The following is a 26,572-nucleotide window of genomic DNA, read 5'->3' as shown; positions in this document are numbered from 1 at the left end:
AATTTTGCATTTTGACTTCCATTCCTTTCAATTTGTCATCGAATTTTATTTCTACTTTCTCGAGTTTTTCTTCAACTTTCTCGAACTTTTCTTGAGATTGTTTTTCAACACCTTTGATGGAAGCATCAAGAGCAACGAACTTGTTCTCGATAGCATCAAGCTTACCTTCGATGAGGTTTTTCTGTTCATCTAGAAGGTTCTTTTGGGTTTCCAGTTTTTCGAGAAGATTCTGTTGTTCACTCTTTTGCTCGGTACGTTGTGCCTCAATTTTTTCGAGAACACTACTCTGTTGTTTTTCTAATTGTTCTCTCTGTTCCTTGCGTTGTGTCTCTATTTGTTCGAGAAGATTCTTCTGTTCATCCTTTTGTTCTTTACGTTGTTGTTCCATTTGATCTTTCTGTTCTTCAAATTTTGCAAGGAGAACAGCCATCATGGATGACATATCGGAACTAGTACTTACTCGTTCTTCTATCATTTCAACCTCGAATTGAAATGTATCCAAATCTTCGTTTTTCTGGGTTAAATAATCCTGTAGACGGATAATGAGATCATTTTTTGATCCAGCAGTAGGAAGACCTCGCTTAGTTAATTCCGCCTTCAACTCAGTCAAACTTAACTGATTTAGTGTTTTACCCATTTTAACTTTTCAAAACGCGAGCACTTTTACTTATTTCAAAATGTTTTACACTTTGTTTATTGTTAAAACACACGCGCACTTTTTATTTTATTCGCGAAATTATCTGATTCGCACAAATAAATAAGTTTTATTCCACTTTTCTGACACCAATGTAATGTTTTATTCCGGGTTCACAATAAAACTTATTTAATTTCCACTTATATTTCCGTTCAAATAAGAACACACTTTATTTCAACTCAATTTACTTTTATTATTCGCTCAAACAAACACACTTTTAAATCACTTTATTTACTACTAACAATTCGCAACACTTTATTTCACTTTGTACTGTACTCTTTCACTTTCAAGATTAAACTGTCCCCGGTCGGTGTCTACGCTGCCTTTTATACCGGAATCTCGAGACTCGAGAACGTCCTCGAAGGCTCTCGTCCCTGTCTCTCGAAACTTCCTTTCCAGGAAGGGCACTTCATACTTCCAGTCTAGTGGGATATTTTGAGATGTGTTCAGTGTGGGATATTTTGAGATGTGTTCAGTGAGATATTTTTAGATGTGTTCAGTGGAATATTTTTAGATGTGTTCAGTGAGATATTTTTCTTAATTACTAAAGGTCCGTTCACATTTCTACCTTTGCAGTAGTAGGTAGTGTGTTCAGACTTTTATCTTAAAAGTAGTTCAGTAATTCATCGTTACAATACATTAAGAAAAATGTTGGTTTTCTTGGGACAACTTTTATTAATGTATAAAAAATAACAAAACTTAATTTTTTTTGTAAGAGATGCACCAATTTATGAAAAGTATTGTGTACCTATAATTGACTTTAATGTGTTTTTAAGTCATTTGAATATCAGTTTTTGAGTTATGGACATGTCCGGGAACGCTGTTTTTGGGTATATAAGATGCAATAAAAAAGAAATTTAAACTTTTCTAACCGAAACAAATATATTCGTAGATGCGTGCCTACTATTTTAATTGGTAAATGAGAAAAAAACTTTAAATAAATGTTATTTTGATTTAAAAAAAATGCCTGGACATCAAATTTTCCACCTCCATGATTTTGACCCGTAAGACTTGTTGTTATTACATTTACACTAAATTTCAAACTCAACCAAGTTTTGGAAAATTGATTTTTTCCACCATTTCCATACAATCGTCGCACTGTGCGCCCCGCTTGCCCCAATGGGCCATAAATTGCAATCAGGTTATAAATGCACCTACATACATTAACTGCCTTAGTGAATAATAATACTTAAACTGTTAAATTATATGTAATGGAGGCTCAATTCTATATGTTCTTGCCTTCGATTAGTTCGAAACAAAAGATAAAACTATCAAACGCTAAAATGAACGAAAATCTGGGGTCAAATTACGGCACACGATTACGATCATACGTTAACGTTTTGACTATTTCTGTCTCTATTTAATTATTAGAAAACGATAGGGACACATAGCAACCATTCGTTAACGAACGTATGCCGTAATTCGACCCCCTGAATTCAATATCAATTCATAAAAAATAGATGAATCAAATAAAAAATCCAACTCCCTGAGTGAGCTGCATCTTATCACCACTAAAACAGTGACCAATATTTCATTTTTATTTAAATACAAAAAATAACACAATCTCTGGACAACAATTTTAATTAAAATACCAATCGCTTCCAAAAAGCTTATAATGATATCCCAGAGCTGCTGCGACTGTTCACCATCGCTTCGCCGTCGCTGCTTAAATTATACCAGTTATTATACAATTCACGTAATTGGTAAATACCACGTTGCCACATATACGCTATAGAGTACCTAAATATTTTTTTATACTTAACCCAACAATGGAAATGTTTATTGCCAGGGTATACAAATACATACAACGCACACTAACTTGTCATATATATTTCGTACGCTATTCCAAGGTTATACGGTTATTGGCAGTTTGGGTGCGCAATATCACAGTGCATTGCAAATACAATAAAATGTGCGTAAGCTGTCCATCACGTATGATGGATGTATGGATTGTCTCATCCAGTTCTTCGCGCATTCATCATCAAAGTTACCCAGAAAGTGTAGTTTTTTTTAAGTTGGTTTAACCATGATTCAAGAAGAAAAAAAAAATGTAAGACACTGCCTTTTTTTCAGCATCCTTATTCAAAGATTAAGTTGCACGTTGCTATGGCATGTGATAATTGCCAATTCAACGGAAATGTCACACGTTTAATTGGTCATACCTAGTGCACTCAATTTTGTTTGTTTGAAATTATTATTTGACATTCAATATTCTGAAAGTAAAGTAATATAATTGAATGGCAAACATAGAATAACAACATGGTAATGACTGAGATGACGTTCATTAAATATTTTGATTTAATTGATAAGATGCATCTCAAGATATTTAGATGCTCACTTTAAAACACCTCGTCGCACTACTGGCACGTTCAGTTAATAACTCTCAATTTGGATTACGTAAAAAAATGTAAAGTAAAAGTCAACAAAAAACCCGAGGGTTAACCTATCATTAAATTAGTGTGTTTGCTGTCTGGTTTGTAATTGAAAAATGTGTTAAAATAAAATATAAATAAAATGATTGTGATTGTTAGCAGCACAGTTGTTAAATCGTTTTGATTCGCCAAATGTTTGGTACTTTTGCTACTGTTTTGGTACCTCTCGGAGGGACATAACCCCATAATTCGATTATGAATTTATATTCTATTTTAAAAGGACAGACTAGTCCACAAGTATAGCGTGTGCACCCGAGGAAAAATGGAATTATACCGCACCACCGCTGCACCACGTCCGCACCAGTTTTTGACCGCCCCACCACCGCTGCACCACGTCCGCACCATTTAATTTTAAATGAAAAATTCGGTGCACCACCGCCGTACCACGTCTGCACCATGTTTAAGTCATCTCCAAAGTTATTTTGACCTAAGCAACAAATTGCCAGTTCATACAAACATGACTTGGTGGTCGAGTGGTTAAGGCGTTGGAAATGGTACGAAATGGAATGGTGCGGACGTGGTGATGTAGTGGTGTGGCACTGTTGCACCGAATTTTTCATTCAAAATGAAATGGTGCGGACGTGGTGCAGTTGTGGTGGTGGTGCACCGAAATTTTCCGCCAGACGGCGGTGGTGCAGCTGTGGTGCGGGGGTCAAGATTTTTTTTGTTTTTTTTCTTTAAAAATTCAATTTTTTTTTCTCGGGAAGTAATGTCCTTCATGACATTTTTTTTTTTTTGAAGGAATGAATTTCCCAAAACAAAGCATAAGAGTTCAGTTTGGGCCCTGCGAAAACAGTGAGATGCGTAACCCCTATACTTGGTTTGGGCTGACTATAGGTTTTGGGCTAAGTGCAATTTGAGATTTTTTGTTTTCGGAATTTTGCTCTAACGTTTGACATGTTTTGTTTATAATTTGTTGAATTATTGAAAAAATCGTCCTCCATCTACACCTTATAACTACTCAAGTGTTCATTTTACTTTTAACTCACCTCAATTAAAGTTTCACTTCAATTTCATGGCAAATTTTTATTTCGTGAATTTAATATAGAATGTTAGTTTTATTCTTTATAAATCAATAATAACAATAATAATAAATTGAAAAAGGAAACGTTTTGTTCCAAGGTTCAATAATATAATAATTAAAGTCATCAATTTAAAAGAAATTTGCCAGTTGGGCCAAGTGCCAAAAACAGCCACTTATATTCTACTCAGGAATTTTCCTATTCTTCTTTTTTTTTTTAATTAGTTAAGTCCGGCTTTTTTGGAGGCCAAATTAATGAATTTCTCTTTATTCAGACACAACATCAATAATCTGGCTTAAAAATAACAAAAAAAAACATTCGCGCTCTTAAATTTAATTTAAAATGATATAAATTTACATATTGAATACATAATAATTAGAATGATAGAAGATTATAAAAAAAAAATAGGTATGTTCGCAAACAGTGTGGTGGTAGCGTGGCTGTGATCACGGTTTTGCAAAACCATGTTTTGAAAAAAAAAAAACAAAAAACAAGTTGATATGTTAATTGTTTGTTTACATTAGTTGCATTTGACATGCTCTCCTCATGTTTTAAGGCAAATTGTTGCGATTGGTAACACAAATGATGAATCAATTCATTCAATTGCCAGTTAATGAATAAATAAATCGTTGTTAAAAAGAAAAAAAAAAAACAAAAATTTGTTGTAGAACTATTTATCAACTTTGACATTTATTTTAATTTGTAATAATATTAAATAATAAATTATTGATAATGTTGATATATAGTTCTACAACAAATGTTTACTTTTTTTCTTTGCAACAGCGATTCATTTATTCATTATTTGGCAATTGATTTATCATTTTTTGTTACCAATCGCAACAATTTGGCTTAAAAAAGAGGGAAGCATGTCAAATGGAAATAATTTAAACTTAGCCTTTCCTTTTAATAATAATCACAACAAAAACATTACTGTTAAAAAAAGAGCCAAGTTCTCCTATGTTGAAATTATGCTGGCACAAAAAGTACTGAGATGTAAAAGTGTACCAAGTTCTAAAGTTTGGGTTCAAATTCGTATCAATAAAATTTTGATTGTTCTCTTGACAATTTTTCTTAATTATCGATTTTTAAAGTTATTTCAAAAATTGCCAAGTAAACAATCAAAATTTTATTGATACGAATTTGAACCCAAACTTTAGAACTTGGTACACTTTTACATCTCAGTACTTTTTGTGCCAGCATAATTTCAACATAGGAGAACTTGGCTCTTTTTTTAACAGTAATGTTTTTGTTGTGATTTCACTTCTTTTTGCAAGGTATGGCTGTAAAATTGAAAATCTCTATATTTGATGAAAATTCAGTGAAAATGGGCGGTTGCCACGCCCCCTGGCTAAAATTCTCTCACTTTAATTTTTTTTCTATGTATTTACTACCTGCTCTACCATTCTACCAAATTTCAAGATTCTACGATAATCAGAAGAGGTAAAATAAATTATGTAAATTCAGCGGAAATGGGCGGTTGCCACGCCCCCCTGGCTAAAATTCTCAAATTTTAAATTTTTTTCTTTGTATAAACTACCAGCTCTACCATTCTACCAAATTTCAGGATTCTACGATAATCAGAAGTGCTCTATAATATTTAATGAAAATTCAGCGGAAATGGGCGGATGCCACGCCCCCTGAATTGAAAATCTCAAATTTTCGATTTTTCCCTTTGTATACACCACAAGTCCTATCACCGTGTAAAATTTCAAGCTTCTACGTTAACGGGAAGTTCTCCATAATTTTGATGATCTGTCAGTGAGTGAGTGAGTGAGTGAGTGAGTCAGTCAGTCAGTCAGTTACGGTTTTTGCGATTTTTGAAGCCCTATATCTCAGAAACTACTCATCGTAAGAGGCTGAAATTTTGTGAGGAGTTTGGTTTTGACAAGCTCAACAAATGTAGCGAGTTTGAAATTTCTAGCATCTTTGGTGTGGAAGTTAGAGGGGGGTCGAAAATGGCCTGAGTTGTTTCCTGTAAATAAGGGTGTAGTGCCAAAGTTGCTAGAGAACTTGGCTGGGCACTACCGTGCCCCTTGATTTGGGGCACGACACCTATAATTGAAAAGAAAAGGCGTAGTAACGTGCAACTTATTAATTTACAAGAACTTACAGTTTTACTACAAGTATGGCTAAGCCAAGATGCACTTTTTCATGGCAATGATACTCTTGGAGGCTTTTTCAATTCCTCAAAAGTAGGAACACCCCCGAAAAAAAATGTTTTTAGGTGTTGGAGGCTGAGATACAAACCTAGACTTCTAGCGCACTACTACTTGTAATAAACTAAAATGAAATAATTAATAACATCAGCGCAAAATTTTAAAGGATTTAGTAAAATGCTAAACCCATTTATATTAGTTACAAAGTCAAAAATCGTACTCACTTTTAACCTAGTAAATTACTAAAAGGGCTTTAGTATTTTTCTATTTCGTTTAAAATTTTGCGCCACGAACAAAAAACGACACAGTAGCCCCGTTACTTTTGGAGTTGGTAAACAATACTCATAACTCATAAGTACGTTACTACCGATTTTCATGCAAGGCATTCTCAACAAAATTAATGCTTTTCTCAACTCAACTCATCTACTCCATCAGAAGAGCATGAGAAGATTTAGGAGCCGAAAAGAATGCAGTCGCTCGTCGCTCAGGGATTCGCTAAAAAGTTGAACTTCTTTTCAACTTCGTTGCGCGAAGTTTGACTTTTATGGATTTTTCAGGGGCTGTTTTGCTTCTTTTCTTAAGTGGGTTAGTAGAACTATTTGTTCAAAAAAAAAGAAAAAGAAAAAAATATTCGATTTTTTAACTGCATTTTTTTATAAGTTATTTCACAGTCAGTCGCGCGACTGCATTCTGTTCATTAATTCTTATTTAGGACTTTGGCCAAACGACGAAGCTGTTGAATGATTCAAATTCATTGGCTAAAGGCAGAACTGTAATCCATCAGGGTGCAAATATAAAGAAGTAAATGGAATAAAACCTAAAGTTGGCGGATTCGGAATTTCGCACAGCCGTCAGTACCAACAAACAAAAAAAAATAAAAAAAAAACCAGTAAACCGGGTGAAAACAAAAACAAAAAAAAAATTCAAGAACGCGCGCATTTTTAAAAGCTTTTTTTGTAAAAAAATCTTATACAAATCGATTTCAAGTGTTTTTTTGGTAACTACGTTCTACTAAAACTTAATCTAGTGTCTGAAAATTGAAAAAAATTACCTACTAAATTTAAAATACATTTCAATGCTGTATTTATTAAAAAATGTGGTTTGTTTTGGTTTTCACCGAGTTTAAAACGTCAAAATGATAAATGTAAAAAGAAAGAGAAGACAAGGACAAATGTTCGAACTTCCCAATAGGAACTTATCGATTAGTTGATTTTTAAGCCAAACGTCAGTGTCGAAAAAAAAAATAAAAAAAAACTTTTGACATTTCAATTCTGAGGAAAAGTGGCGTGTATTATGCATGTACGCGTTTGTTTTCCTCAGAATTGCCTTAATTTGATTGGTTGGTTTTTTCTTGTACTTTTTTAATAAACAGTTATGATGATAGAAAGGAAAAAGACTAAGACAGATTGCTTAAAAGCCCAATTCAGCTGAACGAAACGGAGGAGAACAGCGCTCTCAACCGCAATCGACTGAAGCAAGTGTCAGTGTAAAAACAGATTCGCATTTCGTTTACTTTGTTGGGTAACTTATGCTTTTGATAATAACGAAGAAGAATAACAAAAATAATAAAAAATTATTAAAATAATTTTTATTTTAAGTGGAGCGATTGAATATAATTCAATTTTTTTGATATTTCGAAAAGAAACTTTAAGTAAGGAGTTTGACATTAGCTTCCGATATTAGCTTCCGACATTAGCTTATAGTTCTGTCTTAAGACAATGGCCGCGGCAGTTGGTTTCATATGTTTCCGCTGTTTCATAAAGCGGCCCATAGACAAGACACTTGTGTACACACTTGTGCGCACATTTGTGTGTACACCTCACCATAGACGGCACACCTATCATGACACCGACACAAAAAAAATCATAAAGTTTTGATTTTGTCGCTCAAGTGTGCACACAAGTGTGGTGTGTATGGGCCGCTTAATGGAGAATTGCAGAGTTTCGTTCAGTTTTGTTTTCGAACGTGAAGTGCGAATCTTATCGCACTTTACGGACTTAAATGTACCTATTTTTTTTATAATATATGAGGCCATGAGAACAATAGCGGTGTACCCACTTTTGTTCAAAAATGAGTTTTTCATAAAAACTTAGTCTCTTAATATATCTATTTTAATACAAAAACAGATTTATGCATCTAGATACACTGAAAACTAGATGGTACTAAAAAAAAGTGTTGTTTTAAAAAAAACATTTATCTTAAATCTCTCGTAGTTTAAAACTGAATTTTATGGCTTACGCCACTATTGTTCTCATAGCCTCATGTTATAGTTGGGCCTTAAGTTTCGTGAATTTAAGTAGGTATGCAACATTAAACGTTCTAGTGAAGATGTTTCACATCATTATGAATTGGGTCAGTTCCCTAAAAAGCCCAACTATAGTATTGGGAACAATTCGTACGGCCGGCGTCGCATGATAATAAAACAAAGACATTCTATGAGGTAGGTTCCCGAAATGGCAGACTTCTCCGTTTCTTTCAGTTTTGTTTTCTGATGCAGAGTGTGCATTGTGCAATCTATTGCACTTTACGGTATATACCTACTTCATTTGACAAAACGCAAACGGATAGAAACCTAAAGCCTGGTGCTGCGCATACACGCTGAATGACGCAATCATTTGATTTACACACAAGTGCGGTGACGCTGCGGCAATTTACTGATAGACACAAACGCTCGTCCGGTCAAGCAGAGGTGTTTTGGGAATCAATCTGATAACCTTTATAGCCTCGCCGAACAAGTGTGTGCCTACTTAATTTAAATGTGTAATGTAAGAATCGAATAACTACTCCCTGTTGATAAATTGTATTTACACTTTTAAATTTTTTTAAGCTTTTTTGCTCTGTCCTCTTTGTACTCTGCTGTTTAAAAAACGTGTGATAGTTTTTTAACCAGCGATTAAAGTGTAATTAATCCTTTCCCACATTGCCCTTTATTTTTGTATATCAGATAAAAATCAAGGGGCACGGTAGTGCCCAGCCAAGTTCTCTAGCAACTTTGGCACTACACCCTTATTTACAGGAAACAACTCAGGCCATTTTCGACCCCCCTCTAACTTCTACACCAAAGATGCTAGAAATTTCAAACTCACTACATTTGTTGAGCTGGTCGAAACCAAACACCTCACAAAATTTCAGCCTCCTACGATGAGTAGTTACTGAGATATAGGGCTTCAAAAATAGCAAAAACCGTAACTGACTCACTGACTCACTGACTCACTGATTCACTGACTCACTGACAGATCATCAAAATTATGGAGTACTTCCCCATGTCGTAGAAACTTGAAATTTTACACGGTGATAGGACTTGTGGTGTATACAAAGGAAAAAATCGAAAATTTGAGATTTTCAATTCAGGGGGCGTGGCATCCGCCCATTTCCGCTGAATTTTCACCAAATATTATAGAGCACTTCTGATAGTCGTAGAATCTTGAAACTTGGTAGAATGGTAGAGCTGGTAGTTTATACAAAGGAAAAAATTTAAAATTTGAGAATTTCAGCCAGGGGGCGTGGCAACCGCCCATTTCCGCTGAATTTTCATAAATTATTATAGAGCACTTCTGATTGTCGTAGAATCTTGAAATTTGGTAGAATAGTAGAGCTGGTAGTTTATACAAAGGAAAAAATTTAAAACTTGAGAATTTCAGCCAGGGGGCGTGGCATCCGCCCATTTCCGCTGAATTTTCACCAAATATTATAGAGCACTTCTGATAGTCGTAGAATCTTGAAACTTGGTAGAATGGTAGAGCTGGTAGTTTATACAAAGGAAAAAAATTAAAATTTGAGAATTTCAGCCAGGGGGCGTGGCATCCGCCCATTTCCGCTGAATTTTCACCAAATATTATAGAGCACTTCTGATAGTCGTAGAATCTTGAAACTTGGTAGAATGGTAGAGCTGGTAGTTTATACAAAGGAAAAAATTTAAAATTTGAGAATTTCAGCCAGGGGGCGTGGCAACCGCCCATTTCCGCTGAATTTTCATAAATTATTATAGAGCACTTCTGATTGTCGTAGAATCTTGAAATTTGGTAGAATAGTAGAGCTGGTAGTTTATACAAAGGAATAAATTTAAAATTTGAGAATTTCAGCCAGGGGGCGTGGCAACCGCCCATTTCCGCTGAATTTTCATAAATTATTATAGAGCACTTCTGATTGTCGTAGAATCTTGAAATTTGGTAGAATAGTAGAGCTGGTAGTTCATACAAAGGAAAAAATTTAAAACTTGAGAATTTTAGCCAGGGGGCGTGGCATCCGCCCATTTCCGCTGAATTTTCACCAAATATTATAGAGCACTTCTGATAGTCGTAGAATCTTGAAACTTGGTAGAATGGTAGAGCTTGTAGTTTATACAAAGGAAAAAATTTAAAATTTGAGAATTTCAGCCAGGGGGCGTGGCAACCGCCCATTTCCGCTGAATTTTCATAAATTATTATAGAGCACTTCTGATTGTCGTAGAATCTTGAAATTTGGTAGAGCTGGTAGTTTATACAAAGGAAAAAATTTTAAATTTGAGAATTTCAGCCAGGGGGCGTGGCAACCGGCATTCCCGCTGAATTTTCATCAAATATTATAGAGCACTTCTGATTGTCGTAGAATCTTGAAATTTGGTAGAATGTTGGAGCTGGTAGTTTACACAAAGGAAAAAATTTAAAGTTTGAGAATTTCAGGCAGGGGGCGTGGCAACCACCCATTTTCACTGAATTTTCATCAAATATAGAGATTTTATATTCTACAGCCATACCTTGCAAAAAGTAGTGAAATCACAACAAAAACATTACTGTTAAAAAAAGAGCCAAGTTCTCCTATGTTGAAATTATGCTGGTACAAAAAGTACTGAGATGTAAAAGTGTACCAAGTTCTAAAGTTTGGGTTCAAATTCGTATCAATAAAATTTTGATTGTTTACTTGGCAATTTTTGAAATAACTTTAAAAATCGATAATTAAGAAAAATTGTCAAGAGAACAATCAAAATTTTATTGATACGAATTTGAACCCAAACTTTAGAACTTGGTACACTTTTACATCTCAGTACTTTTTGTACCAGCATAATTTCAACATAGGAGAACTTGGCTCTTTTTTTAACAGTAATGTTTTTGTTGTGATTATTATATCAAAAAATGTTTCTACAACAAGTTAAATTTAATATCCATGTCTTTTATTATTATTTCAAAATAATCATTTTCATTTTTCTAATAATTTAAATGAAAATGAACATTTTTATCTTGATAATAAAAAATATTTAATTAAGCTCATTGGTCCACATCACGTTCCTCTGATAGGGTAGGCCACTTTGATATCACATTTGTAGCATCGCGCATTAGTTTAACTAGCATTTCAAAATGTCAGCAATTGCCAAGGAAGTGTTTACACAATTATAATTCGTGAGTGGATTGCTTATATTACGAATAGCTAAGCTACTAGCTACTTCTAGCACGCAATTCACTTAAGCATTTTATTGACAGAAATAATTAGAATAAAATTCAATTAAATAATTATTATACTATTTAAGGGGTTTATGTATAGGTACCTACCTTTCCTATTAAAATTACACAAATTGAAAAAAAAATGCAAAAACAGGTAGTCAAACATTTAAGGTAGGTATATTTAAGGTTTTTTAATAGCAGACAAAAGGTATAATTATTGTATTATTTCTTAAAATGCAATTTTTAAATCTTCATTTGTCTGAGTAAATTTAAGTTGTGGCTAATTATGAAAACATTAAATTCGTTGTTTGTCAACATCATAAAATCATAATGAAATTCATTTCTAATTGACCTATTTCTTACGCGTCGTCTGTCAGTCTCATAATAATGAGTTTATTCCTTTTTGATGATATCAATAGTCTTACGTGGTTAAGTGATACTTGTCTCAGTTTTAAAGCCAAGGTTATTTTGGAAAGGAAATTAGTAATTTTAGGAGTTTTTTGACATCGGTACGGGTTTTTTGTTCAAAAAGTCAGAAATACAATCAAAAAGTTATTTTCTCAACATTAAATGTAATTATCCAGTAAAAAGAAACAAGCAACTTTAAAATAAGAATGCAACATTAACTTTAATAGCTCAAAATAAGAACTTATACGTGATACTTAGATTAAATAAAATTAATTTATTATTTAATGAGTATGGTTTTGGTTTGGGGCAGTAAAAGTGTACTAAAGCTAAGGGTATTGTGCTAACAGAGCAAAGAAACATGAGTGCATGAAGAATTTAAAAGAAATGATTAGGAACAACAAGGACTTAAGTAGGTAGAAAAGGTGACCTCTAAAGCGCAAAAAAGCTCAACTAGTGCTGATTTACGCTGTTTTTGGTACCATAATTCTTGTGAACTTAATTGTTTGTGGAATGGTTTAGTGTGGATTTAGCTAAGGACAAAAACTGTGATCTAGTACTCGCATGCTTAGATAGTAAATGTTTATGAAAAGCTGGTAGAAACCCAAGACTCTTTCTCTGCATCAAGTTGGTCACACAGAGGTTGATAAATTAAGCCCGCGCTACTTAACAATTGTTCTCTAGGAACACTGATTTATGGAGTGGGCAGAAATTGTCGGTAAAGTTTTCTTTATGAAGATAGGTTTCCTCCACATTTTGGCTCTTTTTTTTGTCCGAAAAGAAAGATCTCTATTTCACTGCAGCCCAAATTTGATAATTTCGCAAATTAAGTCAGTTCGAATTCCAAATTCTAAAAACTTCATACTTCATTGATACTCGCCATTCGCCGGCTCCGCTCAAATTCTTTCTTGTAGCAACTTCTTTGCATCCGCATCCGCATTAAAATACGTATGGATTTATTGATTGATGATTGATTCATTGAGGATGCGGAGTCGGATGCTGATGTCGCAATTCATGCGGCAGGTCTGCATTTGCGGATTTTACATTGCTTTTACCCAGCAGAAGAACAAAATACTTATAATGTTACCTCTTTTTTCAAACTATTAACCCTTTCGGACCCAGCGTTACTCTCATGTAACATATGTTTAAAAATTCGTAAAAAATATTCCATGAAATAATTTTTAGGTTTCGATGGCTTAATTGAAAGATAATAATTAGAGATGCCGCGAACATTCGGCCACTATTCGGTATTCGGCCTATTTTTCTGGTATTCGGCCGAATAGTTAAACTAAATACCTAAACTAAATACCTAATACCAAATGGAGAAGAAAAAAGACATAAATTATTATACCAAAATGTGTCTTTTATTAAAAAATTTTAATTTTAGCACTTAAAATCTACTAAAGGCAAGTTGTGGTGTTGTGAAAACTATTTGTTCCGCATTTGTTGGTAGTAAACGATTACATTTATCTTCGTAGACTATTCCTGCTTCGAAAAATAGTCTTTAACTGTAAACACTTGTCCCAGGAGAAGAAAGGTAGACTTTAGCAAATGAGGAGGTGGTTTCTGAAACCAGCTATCTGACCTGAAGGTAGTTTTGAGTAAAATGCCAAAAACCATTACTTCGTAATACAGAAGATATAGAGCAAAATAATCTTCTACAAATTTATTCACTTGAAATTAAAGTTAATGTAAACAATAAATATCTTTAAAATTTGTTTGGTTTAGATAATCATTCTAATAACAAAACACTGATTCTCCTAGAGATTGTTTGAACAAAACTGAAGAGAAGTTACCAGGGTCGACTGAAGACATTTTGTACCTTTGATATTTTGGTATAGTATAGAGAGAATCTGATCTGAGTTCTTTAACCAATTGATTTTTTATAAGTTTTGGCAAAGCAAATAAATTAACCACACACCCCATACAACGGGAATAGCGCACGGAGGAAACTTCAGGACTTTTCACAGATTTAAGGGCAACTCAATATCACCCTGTGTTCAAAAAATCAGCCTGCTACTATTTTGACTGCGCTTTATTTACCCCTATTACGTTAGTCATTATATATTCTTTGTCAAAAGCCTTTGCAAAATGTGAAAAGATTACCTAAACTCGATTATTCCTTTTGATAATTTTTCAAAAGAAGGTTAAATTATAACAAGTGGACCTATAAGAGATAATATCTTCATATCAATATTGATCCACTTGTCCACCTTTTTAATTACTTTCTTTTAAAATTTTCTTAAAGGGTTATCAAGGTGATATTGTCTTTACAGAATTTGAAAAAGTTTTTGACTGATAAGTACATACAATTTTAATAGTCCGTCAAGGAAATAGCTCTTTGTGAAATGCTCTAGTCGGGTAAGATTGTTGAGCCAAAATTAGTGTTTTGTAATAAAATTTCTTGAAAAGCACGTGATTGCGTTAAAATTTGGGTTAAAATTTCTACCACGATTAAAATTTTCAAAAAAAATTCTCATTTTGGATAGTTGGTTTATTTAAGTGTGATAACACTGAAAACAAGTTTTCACAGCTGATATCTGTAATAATTTTCAAAAGAAAATCCATAACAATGATTTGGTATGGCGATTTTCCAAAATGATGAATTCAAAGTTATTTGTATTAATTTTTTTATATTTTTCTTACACTTGCACCTCAACTTTAAACCCATTTTAGCCTGCTCCACAGCTCAATAAATTTTAACCTACATTCACCAGGCTAGTGTCAAAATTTAACCAAACAACAAATAGTAACACATATGAAGTTTTCTTGTTTAGAAATTACAACATTCCAAAATGTCCCATGTTATTTGAATAAAATAACAGAAATAAAAAATTCGCTACTGGCGAATATCAATTCATGTCAACTATGCATTAAACGGAACTATAAATAATGTAATCGTTTTAATAATCTATTATTTTTTGATTGACCATTAGAGCAAGTACGCGTTATCTAGTCATCGACTTTATTATAATTGAATCAAGCAGTAAACAGAATGTTCTTGATTTACCCTCTCGACTCTAAAGACCTGACCATGAACCATAATTTTCAAAAACACGAAAATATTTCGAAATCAAGAAATATACTTTAATACACTTTTGATATCTTTTTTTCAATGGCAAATGCTATTGCCCCAATCGGAAACATGCAATCGAATTTTTCATTGATTAAAAAAGAGATCAAAATTGTACTAAAGAAATTTTTTTTATTTCGAAATAGGTATTAGTGTTACAAATATATATATATTTTTTTAATTATTTCGAAATATGTATTTTCGAGTTTTTGAAACCTAGAATGCACCTTTATAATTAAAAAAAATTATAAACAGAGACGTTGATGACATGATTAGAAATTAACAAACAATTTCCGTTATAAATACTATTGATACCAAATTGAAGGCCAATCCGCAATGCACCGTAGAATTCATCTAGAAGTTAAGAAGAGCAGATGCGAAAAGTGACAAACGTGTCATGAAAACCATAGAGTTTTCATAAGGTTTAATTGTTCCTCTATGGCCTGGTAGCAGCCCAAATGTTTGAATTTTTGATGTATTTGTGCGTTGCAACAGGAGAGAATGTGGTTTGGTGTTTCTTTTTGTTCATTGCAGAATCTGCATGCCGCATTATTTACTGGGTTTGAATTGTCCCGTGAGGAAACCTGTGATTATCCGGAGGCAATTCTTACTCAAACTCCTACAGGATTTGAAACGCTCTTGGTTCATTTATAGAATCATTTTGGTCTGTCTCAGTTTCGGTAGCTTTTTGCAATCTTGTGCTTTTCTGGTTTTCGCCGCAATACGGTTCGGGGCACATTTTGCTAAGGAGTTTGCCTAATCATTCCCACACCAAAGTGCTCAGGTTTCTAGTGGAGAGCGACTTTGTTTATCTTGCAAAGTTTGTTGAGTTTTCCTATACTCTCCTATACACTGCAATGGGTTTGGTTTCGTAGGGCTTAATTGTTTTTGGGACTTCCAATTATCGTATCGAACTGAAACTTTGTACATATATGTAGTTCGGACGACAACACAATATTTTAGTGGTCCGGACCCTGGGGAGGGGCATTGAGGGGGTTGAAGACCCCAAATATATTTTGGCCTACTTCCAATTATCGTATCGAACTGAAATATTGTACATATACATATATGTAGTTCGGATGAATTCACAATATTTTAGTGGGGAGGGGCATGGGGAGTCAAAACACCCCAAATCAATTTTAGCCTTGCAGGTACGAGCGAAAGAGAGGGATTTTGGAGGCTAATACAATACAACCCAAGTCGAATTAAACCTACATACTTTAAATCATGATGAGACTAAAAAGTAAAAAATAAAATGTATAGTTTAAAAAACTAAAAATACGCTTTTATCATGCACTAAAAACTATAAAACAATTTAATTGACTTATAGGAAATGGTTAGATCAAAAAGCGTAGAGCGCATTTTTGTTGTTGGTACTTTCATAAAGTTTTGAACAAAGTGCTCGACTATTTTTGATCTCACTATTTCCTATAAGAATTTAAATTCAATCCTAAGTGGGCTTGAGGTCTTGTTACATAAAAACGTAATATTTCTAGGAATTTCAACTTTTGAATTCTTGTATGGTTTTGAATGATATTCCAACCAATTCTAATACTAATGGAATATTAGTTAATAAAGATACAACATCAAACGAAACAAGAATACTACCTTGTTCTAAAATAACTGGTGAAACAGTTGAAATAAACGATGAAGCGTTTTTTACGTTGTATTTTGAGTTAACAGTTAAATTATTTAAAATTTTAACCCACTTAGGATTGAATTTAAATTCTTTAAAAAAAAGGTCACAAAGATAGGAATAATTATATTTCCTATAAGTCAATTATAAATTATTTTATAGTTTTTAGTGCATGATAAAAGCGTATTTTTAGTTTTTTTTTTTAAACTATACATTTTATTTTGTTGCTTATGCATTTTCTAGCCCCAGGAAGGATCTTTGGCGGTTAGAGAATGTTAAATAGTACCAATTTCACTTATAACGACTCATATATAGACAAATGAGGAGGTGATTTCCAAAACCAGCTATCTGGCCTGAAGGTAGTTTTGAGTAAAATGCCAAAAACCATTACTTCGTAATACAGAAGATATAGAGCAAAATAATCTTCTACAAATTTATTCTTTACGAAATTTTAATAAAATTAAAGTTTTCAAAATAAATATATCTCAAGTCTTTATATTGAAAATTCCTTATTAAAAAGTCGGTATATCTGCTTTTGGAAGTACGAGTATAATTGCGTTATGTCTTCTTTTGGAAGTAAAACTATTAAAAAAATATTCTTTTGCAGGTAAAATCACGATTTTTTTTTTTAATTTTTTGTAAATAAACCTTTATCAATATCAGTATTTTAGTTTATAACAAGAAACAAAAATACATTTTTATAAATGAAATTGAATTAAAATGCGTTTCTGGATCGCACGTACTTGCTCTTGTAATTTGGAGTGTCTATTTTGGTTATTTGAATAGCTCTATATTTCATTCTTTTAAATGATAAGAAATAACAGTCTGTAAATTTTGAAAAAAATTGGTACGAAATAAGCTAAAAAATAAGTCGATTTTCGCAAAAAAACCACAAGCATTATCCAAATTTTTGAGAAAAACTAAAAACACAGATTCTTAATATTATTTACTAAAACCCTTAAGTACACAAAATTTAATTAAAATCGTTAGACCGTTTAGGTCCTAGCACGCTGTACAGATGGACGAACGGAACTAAGTGATGACGAAAACTACTTTTGTAACTCCTCCATCATCGTAATGAGGCATTTTATCATACGTCAAATTGATATTTTTTTTACTGAATTGATTGGAAAGGACATTTTGCGTAGGCCATTTTGGAAAAAATATTTGGTGTTCAATAGGCTGTTTTGGAAATAAAGTCGTTTTTTGACATTGATTAACTATCTCTGTGTGCTGTTAAGAAAATTATTTTTGATTGAATCAGACGCGCGTTGAAAAGATATAAAAAATGACATGCATATCTCATTTCCAATTTTTTTCCGATAGCTGGAAATCAGCTCCTCAAATGTTGTCAAAATATGAAATTTTGTAGTATGTGTTGACCACCACTTGTATGGGTCCGCCGTTCGATCTTGGCGAACAGTCCTCATATATAATTCGATTTTAGATGTCTACCTTTGCAGTACTAGGTAGTGTGTTCAGAATTTATCTTAAAAGTAGTTCAGTTATTCATCGTTGCAATACGATGTTGTTGGGAATTTTTTAAGCTACATCTATTCTTGAAACAAATTATAAAATTTTTGAAATTACCCACGTTTTTTTCTGAGTGTCCTTGGCCAAATATTCGGCGGCCGAATATTCGGTATTCGGCCGAAGAGCGTGGCCGAATATTCTGTTTTCGGCCAATGTTCGCGGCATCTCTAATAATAATGCCTAGTTACTGGATTATTACAAAAAATTAGTCAAATATCATACTTTTAATTTTTTTATCGAAAAAAGGGACTGAAATTCACATTTTTTGTATTTTTTTTTGCAAAAGTTTTTTTTTTTTATAATAGCCATAATTTTGAAAAAAAAAGATATAAAAAATGTTAATCCAGAAAGTGTTTTGTTTTTTGGCTTAGAAGAAATAGCATACATTATTGTTCCATTAAAAGTTATTTTCTCAGTTGTCCGACTTTTTTTGGTGGTCATAGGCAGTGTATAATACTTACATGTAACATGAGAGTAACACATTAGTTTTGCTATTTATTATTTTTTAAAATAACTTTTTGCTATTTATATTTCTTAGTTGGAATGTTTTTGACACGATAATACTGAAAAAAACATTTTTTACTATTGATTTTCATAGCTTGGGTTCGAAAGGGTTAATGGTTGCCTAGAAGTTTTGATGAAACAAATGAACCTACCTACTTAAAAAACACATATCGCCCTCCTCAGGTCAAAACAATGAAAGTGAAAAAAGTGTGGTGCCAATAACCAAGGAATAAGCAAGAAACTTCCAGCGATATCTCATTTGCCAAATTAAGATACTTATTTTAAAAGTTATGATGGAACATATGAACAAAAATATAAACATGCATACATACAAACGAACATAAGTACGAAGTCGGGTACACATAAACACTTTATTCTAGTACAAATGAATTACTTGTTAACATGCTATAAAATCACCTTTTGAGGAGTAGGTAAAGTTTGTGAAATGTAGAAAAATATTTTTGGTACAGATTTATAGACAAGACAGTAAAAATCCCTTTCATTTTATATCAATATGATTTTGACTACGCATTCCACGATCAATGATTGTTTGAAAAATAAGCTGAGATATTAATTTTGAGAACGGATCTTGCGAAAATCAGTTTGGCAGAATTACGTCAATTTATTAAAAAATCTTTAACTAAAATATATTTAGGTCAGTAGGTGATATAGGAAAAAAAGTTGTGTTTATGTGCGGTTTAATGATAGTTATTCTACATTCTTCTTAGGCAAAACAAAACGAATAATCTGCTTGATAACTAACTTGTCCTTTATTAGCATAGAGAATTAATTTTGCAAAGAAAATAAGAAAATACCAAAATATTCAAGTTTGTGGTTTTTTTCAAAATTGTTTATTTTGTATACTGGTTTCTTTATTTATTCAAATTAATTTTAATTAATTTAACATAAATTTTCTATAATTGCGTAGTTTTTATTTAATTTATTTTGGAAAATGATAAAGATTAAAATAATCAACCAATATCGCACTTTGACATTAATATAACATATAAACTCTTTGAATGCAGTATCGTTAAAATGTGGCATATTAATGTGAAGTTAATTGAAACTTGTTTAGTAATTGCTACCTAACGATGTCTTCTGGTAATAAATCTCTCCTATATTTTATTTTGAATCCAAAGTTAACAAAAACATTCAAATTTTGAATTTGAATATTTACATTATGTTGTTTGTTTTATTATTTGGGACTTTTTTTTTTGTCTTAGAACAAAACCAGTAGTTGGAGTGAAACAAGAAATTAAAAAATTTAAATTCTTCTTAAATCAAAAAATATTAAATTTCTAAACAAGATATTCTCAAGGCTAAAACAAATTTATTATTATCAATTCTAGTAACTTATAAGGTATTTAAACTCAGCTGTTTACTTTATTTATTTATTTCAGGAGTAATGCATTAATTTAAATAATTAATTTTTTTCATGGGATAAGGTTGAAATATTAAATGTTGTTTAAAAAAAAACTATTCTGTACGGGAATATATGGAAGAACCACTAGAAGATGGAACACTAATTTTTTGTCTATTCACAGTCCAATTTTTAATTGACAAACTTCAGGAACCCCAAATAGGGTAGAGTCGCCTAAATCCGAACACTCCCAGTAGTCGAACACTTTTAAACTGTGTAATTTTCTAGATTTTCAACTTATGTAAATGCAATAGTCTAAATGTGTTACTACCCTAAACCTTGAGAACTTTTCAACTAGTACAATTCATGTCAACGTTTATAAGAATGGTAGTTTGTGTTAAGCCTCAGAGAGTGCCATCGTTTAAGGGTTTTGTAGAAAAAAAAAAGTGTTGCGAGTGTTGTGGTAAACTGTTTGTATTGTGTGAAAATTGAGGTCAATACACATTCTTAAAAGTTTTTTCTTTATTTTAAATCTATTATTATTCAAAAACATACAATTTGTATCCAAAAAGTTAATATTTATTTAATATTTTAACTGTTCGAACATAGGAAGCTTAATTTGAACGAGTTTGCTATTCGAACACTTGTGTTCGAATATAGGCAACCTCGTCAAAATAGTTTTCGTTCGCTCAAGCTTGAAATATTATAGGAAAATAAATCATTCTCACGATTTTCTTACGATAAAGATAGCAAAATCTTAAGGGCCAGTATTCCAACACATTTTTATCGGGTGGGCCAGTATTCGAACCCATTTTTATCGGGTGTTCGGATCAAGGAAACTTACTATTTTTGGTTTCCTTTGTTCGAATAGTTGCTAAATTTAGTCGTTTCTTGGGAAATTTGCAGATGGGCTTAAGCGCATGGGTCCTTCTACAGTCCTTACAGAAGATGAGGAACGCAAGGTCGCAGATTGGCTCATAAACTTACCGTGAAAAAAAACTGAATTATGTTTTTTATAACTTTTTGTATTTATTTTATTATATTTAATTTACTTTTATTACCTAGTACCTATGTACCACTATACATTACATTGCATTTAAAAAAAAATTCCAAAAATTACTTTGCTGAAGAATATTGCTATTTATGTTTTTTTTTGTTTTATGTTTGTAAGGTTTATTTATTACTTTCGTACCTATTTCAATTAAATTGAATAAAAACTTCATAATACTATGAATTTGTTCGTTAAAACTGAAATACAAATTCCAAAAATTAGTTTTAACATTTTTTTATGTTTAACCTGTGCCCGAAATCTTACGTTCGAAATTAGGAAACTCTATGTTCGACTTCAGGAAACAAGTGTTCGACTACTGGGAAATTTGGCTTTTTTTCATTTTTTTATTTTTTTATAAAAAAACAATAAAAGTAAATAAAAGAAACTTAAATTTAATAAAAACAATTTGAGTTCCAGCAATTAATTAACTTAATATAACGAATTTAAGTTGAACGATTTCCTCACAGTTGAGGATTACTTTTTTGTAAGCTACTAGGTGTTCGATTATAGGGGAAATGACCCTAATAGAAATAAAAGTAAACAAAATTGAGAAGCTTTTTTTAATTCTTCTTGTCTCCGATTATAAGTAAGAATTGGATATAATCAAAAGCGGGTGCAAAATTTTGTTTCTATTTCAAACTAAAATGACACTTCGAGTGCCGATTTTACTTTCAAGTTAAAAATTCTCGACTTCTCATTCCTTATTTACTTATAATATAATGTACAACAACTAAAATACAAAAGTAAATTTGATGATTGACAAAGCATATAAATGGGCAAGTGAAATTATTCGAACAGATTTTTTTTGTTGTTGTCTCTATGTATACACAGACTTCCAATCCCATAAAGGCTGTTGCATGATTAGAATATTTAATTCCAATTTCGATTCCAATCGAGTGAAGTTTTTTTTTCAAGATTCTTGGAGCTTCTCCTACGACTTATTTATATTTATTTATTTATAAATGATGTACATAATTTTGTATAATTTTTTTGTATGCATGTATATTGTATATGATTGTAGAATTGTCTCGGATAAAATCAGACAAAATTCAAATTTTTAAACTTATAATAATATTTAGCTGAAGAATCAATATTTTTATTAAAAATAGGTCTATCAATAAGATATTGAACTTGAAAATAATATAAGCTACTCTTATTTTTGCATTCAATTCACATACAACACATTATAGAAATAAAAAAATAGCTTCGAGTTCTTTTTAAAAAAAGAGCAAATTTCTCCAATAAAAAATGGCATTTTTCTAGCGAGAGTTGGACACTTGACAATAATTATTGTTATGGAAATAAAAGTGCATCATTTTATGGAATGCTATACTTTTATTGTTTCGTTTTAAATTTATGGCAAATTTTTGACATAAAGGCTTTTTAAAGTAAAGAATAAGTAGGGTCTATTTCCACATTTACTAATTATTTATTTATTTTTTTTTTTTTTTTTTTAAATACCTAGTTCTTTTTTTCTAAACAAATTCTTATAACATTCGTAATAGGGGTGAATATTTCATATGCAAATGGTTGACATTTGAACCGCATTTAGATATGTATATATTTTAATTTGCCATTAAAAAGTGTTCTAAGTAGGTACTATTTATTTTAAACTATAAATAACTAATAATTTATTGAAGTTAAATTGCCTAACCACATCCACAATTAATTAATATATTACATATGAGGTATGTTGGGTATTGTTGGGTTTTTCCCGAGATATAAATTGTTGGAAAAGGTGAGAGGTAAAAAATGGTGTTAAATAAGGTTAAATGGTGTTTTTAAAAGGGTAGTTGTTCGTGCAGGGTAAACGAATTTACATCAATTCATAACTTTCCATTCTTGAATCTTTTGAACTGGTGGGGTTTTTACAATATCCACCGGACAAAGGGTGCACTCAGATAGAGGGTCACTGGGGTGTATGAGTACCTTTTTTTTTAAACGGTGCAGAACTAAAGAGCAATTTTAAATTCGTAAAAAAAATAACTTTAGAGCTAGTTAAGCGTTACCTGTCACGAGTTAAGATTTTTGACGTTCTCATTGTCTGAGTGAAACTACTTGAAATTTTGAGACATCGATCGGAGAGAAGAGATGTTGACTAACAATTTCTTCAAAATAGGATAAAAAACTTTATTTGAAAAAAAATTTGTAAATTAATATTTATAATTTTTTTAAAGCGTTTATAACTATTTTCAAAATTATACAATAAATCAAACACCATTTATTTTGTATTGGTTTCGTGTCAAACATTTTTTATTTAAATCTAAACCAACATTACGATAAGGGAGAAAGTGGTTTTCACCATACAACGTTTTCGAGGTATTGAATTTTCTCGGAAACGGCTTTAGGGATTCGCAAATTGTACGACGTTCATCATCTTATGGTAAGAGTTGTACTAATTTTAAAGGTTTTTTTTGAAAAATATAAAAAATATTTTTATCAAAAAACCAAACCGACTTCCATGGGTTTTATTGTTTTCTCATACATTCTATAGCCAGAACTGGACGAAATTGAAATGGGACCACACTGCAGGCACCGGCTTTCCACTCAGTCCAAAGTTATGAGGTAACAAACATAAAAACAAAAAATGACCTCATTTTTGGAAGTCGGTAAAAATCAAAATTAGGAAAAATTTGATTTCTTTAAGGAATTACATAAATAATGTGTAAACAAATAAAAAATATGTTTTAACTTCTTAAACACCATTTAAATAATAATATCCAAGAAACTTATTACCAAAAAATTCATCAACCCGTTTTCAAAAAAAATTTTTTTAACCCAAAAATATTAGACAGTTTAAAAGGTTCATTAAAATTCATTGCAATATAGTGAATAATTCTATGCTCTGCAGTTGCAAAAGCTATACCTATATTAATCATTTGTGCTACTTTTTAAAAATTGCTAACGAATTTTTAAAGCTATCAAATTCTATTAAAATCCTCAATTCGATAATTTTTCATAAGCCTTAAAAAATGGGTATTAAATTGAATAAAAATAATGCATGACATCAAAGGAGTATGGAGAATTTTATAGGAAATATGAAATTTGGGATTTTAAATTTTAAATTGTGATTAGTTTTTCAAAAATCAAATAATTTCTGATACTTTTAAAACCACGATTATAAAATTAAATTACTAGGGCCAATAAATTGCTGAATTGAAACTTAAATAATTTATGTTGACCATATTCTCTTATTCCCTACTTTTTCCTCTGAGTAAACTGTCACATAAGGATTTATGTAGAACTTAAAAGCTTAAGTTTCGATTCAGCAAAGGGGTATAAAACCATTATATTTTTCATTTTAATATTTTAAGAAATATTCAGTTTTGGTTCCTCTTAAAAAAAAGGATATAGAAATTATATATACACATAGGTGGAAAACTGGTCGAAGAATTAAATTGAAGATAATAAAATAAAAATTAGATACATAATAAAAAAATAAATACCCCACATTATTAATCAAGAATTTATATTTAAGAATTTTAATTAAAGAAATCATAAAAGAATAAACAAATATTTTAAAAACTTGCGATTTGACGTAATCCAAATCCAATAAATATTTTAAAAAGATGAATATTTAAGTTGTTGTTTATTAATTGCACAACAATAATAATAATTATTATTAATATTTTTTTTTTATTATTTCTTTTGCCTTTTTTTACATTTCTTGCTTTGTTTTTTGTGATTAGGTATGTGTTCACTGTTCATTTATAAAAAAATGTTCATACCAAAGAGTATCCATTAATTTCAACACAACACATAGTGCAAACTATTAACTTTTTTTTTCTTCTTCTTCTTCTTTTTATACTTAAATCAAACATAAACCACCTTTTGAAATTAATTATGATTAAAAATTGTTTGCATAACACACACACAGCTGTTTTTTCTTCTTTTTTTTATGCATATACAAAATAATAGTATCAAAGTATCAATACTAGGATATCACCTCTAAAACAAAATTGCAAAAGTATGTTCAAAACTGGAATTCAAAAAATTGCGTAAAAAAAACAACAATCACACAAAAAACATTTTGAAATTTATAATTATTCACTTTATTTTTTTTTTTTTTGCTTTTGTTGCACTAGATACACGACAACAAACATTACAACAACATCAAAAAAATGTCTATATTTGCAAACATTTATCGCAAAAGTACACAAACTCAATAGAAGAAGTTATCACTTTAGTAACTGATGCTAAAAGCAATAACGTCTTGTCCATTTTACAATGCTTTTTAAAGGTAGATTTGTGTACCAAGACCAAGGAAGAATCGAAAAAAAAACAAGATATATCTTTTTTGAAAATTGTTAAATAATATCTTTTCCAGTAATGCGCTACTAAAGAAGTTAACAATTTTTTTCCATGTTAATGTCAAGTCTGCTTAATTGCTTCGAACACTTTTATGTAGGTCGGATTTTTTTTATATAGTTGGCCCGATTTTAAACTTTTTTTTGGTTTTTTGTATTTTTATGTAATGTCAGCAAAAATTTATAATTGGACTCATTTTTCGATTGCTAAATTGTGGAAACATAAATTTTATTCTGGAGACTTCAAGACCATCCCGGTAGTAAAATAAAAGAGATAGATTGGTAATAGTGGTAGTGGTATAAAATGCAAGTGTTAAGTATCTAACAACGATTGCACATTTTTTGTTTTTCTTGTATCTTTACCTCACTTTGAGCAGCGCAATCTCTGTTCACACAGGTATAATCGAGGTATGGAGTGGTTGGGAAACCAGTATTTTGGGTATCGACGACGGTACCCGAAACAAAAAATTTTAAAAGAAATGAAAGAGGAAATTTTTGCAGAGAGCTCTGAGATACTTTCAAAATGTATCTATAGTGTTGGCTGATCCGTTCCACCTTGCCCGATTGTATGCGCGACACTAACTGAATCGTCAGTTTGAAACTACTAACCGCTGAGGCTTATAATTTTTTCAAGTCGATATAGAGTCGAGCTCGAGATTCGACAAACGAAAAAATGAAAATGAAATACCTATAACGACGACGAAGTCTTGCTAGCTTATCTTGTCCCACACAATGTTAATAGCTCGCAAGCTTGGCTAACGAATATATCAGAAATGACTCAACCGAACTTAACTTAACCGATGCAGAGCACAGAGAGATGGATGGTTGGTGTGTTGTGTGGATTGGATGGGTTGGAGGAGCTCACAAGCACAGCACACACATTAAATTTTCTTTTGCCTTCGTTTGTGCCAACCAAAACTTGGCTCTTTAGTTTTAGTTTTAGTTTTAAGTTTTTGAGATTGCAATGAATCCCCATATATTA

The 26,572-nt window shown here is 31.5% G+C and overlaps 1 protein-coding gene across 1 annotated transcript in view; it reads right to left on the bottom strand.

The window, feature by feature from the left end:
* Positions 1 to 26,247, bottom strand: part of LOC129915791 (ABC transporter G family member 20) — a 56,004-nt gene extending 29,757 nt beyond the window's left edge. The window contains exon 1 of the mRNA XM_055995472.1: positions 25,954 to 26,247. The gene's annotated coding sequence lies outside the window, so the exon portion shown is untranslated. The remainder of the gene's footprint in view (positions 1 to 25,953) is intronic.
* Between the last annotated feature and the right edge of the window lie 325 nt (positions 26,248 to 26,572).

Source organism: Episyrphus balteatus, chromosome 3 (genome assembly GCF_945859705.1).
Source record: "Episyrphus balteatus chromosome 3, idEpiBalt1.1, whole genome shotgun sequence".
Lineage (NCBI taxonomy): Eukaryota > Metazoa > Arthropoda > Insecta > Diptera > Syrphidae > Episyrphus > Episyrphus balteatus.
The sequence above is the reverse complement of the archived record's forward strand: the minus strand, read 5'-3'. Positions and strand labels throughout refer to the sequence as shown.